Here is a 2500-nt window from a genome sequence, read left to right as displayed (position 1 = left end):
GTGTATGCGCGGCCCATCGGTGTGTGTGTGCGGCCCATCAGTGTGTGTGTGTGCGGCCCATCAGTGTGTGTGTGTGTGCGACCCATCGGTGTGTGTGTGCGGCCCATCGGTGTGTGTGTGTGCGCCCCATCGGTGTGTGTGTGTGTGTGTGTGCGGCCCATCGGTGGGTGTGTGCGACCCATCGGTGTGTGTGTGCGACCCATCGGTGTGTGTGTGTGCGGCCCATCGGTGTGTGTGTGTGTGTGTGCGGCACATCGGTGTGTGTGTGTGTGTCCGGCCCATCGGTGTGTGTGTGTGTGTGTGTGTGTGCGGCCCATCGGTGTGTGTGTGTGCAGCCCATCGGTGTGTGTGTGTGTGTGTGTGCGGGCCATTGGTGTGTGTGTGTTCGTGTGCGGCCCATCGGAGTGTGTGTGCGGCCCATCGGTGTGTGTGTGTGTGTGTGCGGCCCATCGGTGTGTGTGCGGCCCATCGGTGTGTGTGTGTGTGTGCGGCCATCGGTGTGTGTGTGTGTGTGTGTGTGTGCGGCCCATCGGTGTGTGTGCGGCCCATCGGTGTGTGTGTGTGTGTGCGGCCATCGGTGTGTGTGCGTGTGTGCGGCCCATCGGTGTGTGTGCGGCCCATTGGTGTGTGTGTGCGTGTGCGGCCCATCGCTCACCGTCTGACGACAGAAAGGTTTGGAGTACAGAGGAAGTCTAGAGTTTTTAAAGTTGCTGTTTTGATGGCACATTTAACTCTTTTTAGCTCAAAAGACCAAGAAAAATTGTGTTCCTCATAGAATGACCTCGTTAAAGAATTATTTCATTGTGTAAAAATCGAGAGGCCAGTGTGTGTGTGTGTGTGTGTCTCGGGTGAAGTGTGATCGTCTCAGCATGATTTCCATTATTCATTGTTCTGTGAGTGTCTCTAATTGCACCATCATTACCAGCTCGAGCTCTAATAACTCCCCGATTCACACTGACAGATCACTTCAAGCGCCATTAAAACAATTATCTTAAGAAGACTAGCGCTGATTAATATTCCCATAATGCTCTGTAATTAACATTACTGATATGTGGATGTGGCTGGAATCTATGAAAACAGTCTCTTTTCTTTCTGTCTTCTATTTTAAAGTAATACAAATGTTGAGATTTTTTTTTTTAACTGCAGCACAAATTTCTAATGGTAAAGAAAATGAAAGGAGAGGTTTCCTCAGATATTTTTTTATTACGGATGTCCCTATTACAGTGAACTATAGAAGCGCTGTTATTGCTCTATAACTCATAAGTCATTTTAAGTTTCTTCTTCTTTAACTGCACTGCTGTATTTCTAATAGAAAAGCTTCGCACCGGAAGGTTGCAGCACTATTGCATAAAACTTTATTTAAAGGGGCCACGTTGCATAAAACCAAATGTTCTTTGTTAAACTATGTAGTAAAACCAAACGGCAACCTTCCGGTCTCTCTCTTGATTCAACACAGAAGTGACTTAAACTGCAGTTCATGGACTGGCCACTAGAGAGTCAATCCCATAAACCCCCATGTTAAAGTGCCCAACTTTACAGCAGAAAAAAACATGTTTACAGTCTGGTGCAAAAAGTGGTTTTGGTCTATATCATAGACTGTAAAAAAAAGATGGACGACGCCCCTTCGCTCTCTTTCATTGGCGAGAAGTGAAGCCGCCATTGTCCCCCGTGCGCAAAAAACTCAAAGATTGATCGGACATGCCAGATCGGTTAGCACATTCTACTGCAGAACAACCCATTATGTCGGTGTTAAATAATTAATTATAGAAATTTAGATATTAAATTTAAAGCTCCAATCTCTTCAGTCCTCTGAAGATCCTGAAAAAAAGTCTGTTGTTGCTTCAGTGACTACTTCGCTCATACCCCTTTTCCACCAAAAAAGAACTGGTTCGGAACTGGTGCGGGTTCAAAGTTAGTTCGGAGTTGGTTCAACTTGCGAACCTTCTCAGAACCGGTTTGTTTTCCCACTGACTAGAGCGCCCAGCGAACGACGTCGTTACGTCACTGTGTACGTCGCCATACAGAAACGCTAGCAAGTACATTATTTTGGGATTATCTCTAACTTGTGTACCATGAAGGCTTTAAAAACAATTGAAATAAGTAAGTCTTTTAATCTTTTCCTTTGATATGTAATCATTTCTGATTAGTTATGTACCTCTGTCTTGTGTCTTTTTTTCTTTCCGTTTATTTGTTCTATATTTTGACTGTTTTCTTCTTTGCTTACATAATGTTTTAAATAAAAAAATAAAATTTAAAAAAAGCTAGAAACGCTTGCGCCAACTTCAAGCATAATAATTACAATGGTGGACTACATCGTGTTTCTGCAAATGTTTCTCCTGGCTTTGCGGTCATAAAAGATGTTTAGGACACATCTAAACCCGCCCCCAGCCCCGCCGTAAGCATGACACGGTGGTAAAAGAACGGTTCTCTGGTTCTAGTCCAGCAAAGAGTTGGTGCCGCTTTGGAACCAGTTTTCCTGGCCGAGAACCGGTTCTTTGGC

The 2500-nt window shown here is 45.1% G+C and overlaps 1 protein-coding gene across 1 annotated transcript in view; it reads right to left on the bottom strand.

Annotated features, from left to right (window-relative positions):
- The window catches only part of LOC143746163 (GPI ethanolamine phosphate transferase 2, catalytic subunit-like), a gene marked incomplete at its 5' end in the record, with an annotated part of 38864 nt that overhangs the window by 10651 nt on the left and 25713 nt on the right, over nucleotides 1-2500 (bottom strand). The gene's annotated exons all lie outside the window — the stretch shown is intronic.

This window comes from Siphateles boraxobius, unplaced genomic scaffold (assembly GCF_051911475.1).
Source record: "Siphateles boraxobius isolate OS27281-9 unplaced genomic scaffold, OSU_SipBor_1 213, whole genome shotgun sequence".
Taxonomy (NCBI): domain Eukaryota; kingdom Metazoa; phylum Chordata; class Actinopteri; order Cypriniformes; family Leuciscidae; genus Siphateles; species Siphateles boraxobius.
Note: the sequence above shows the minus strand (reverse complement) of the source record. Positions and strands in the feature narration are given on the sequence as shown.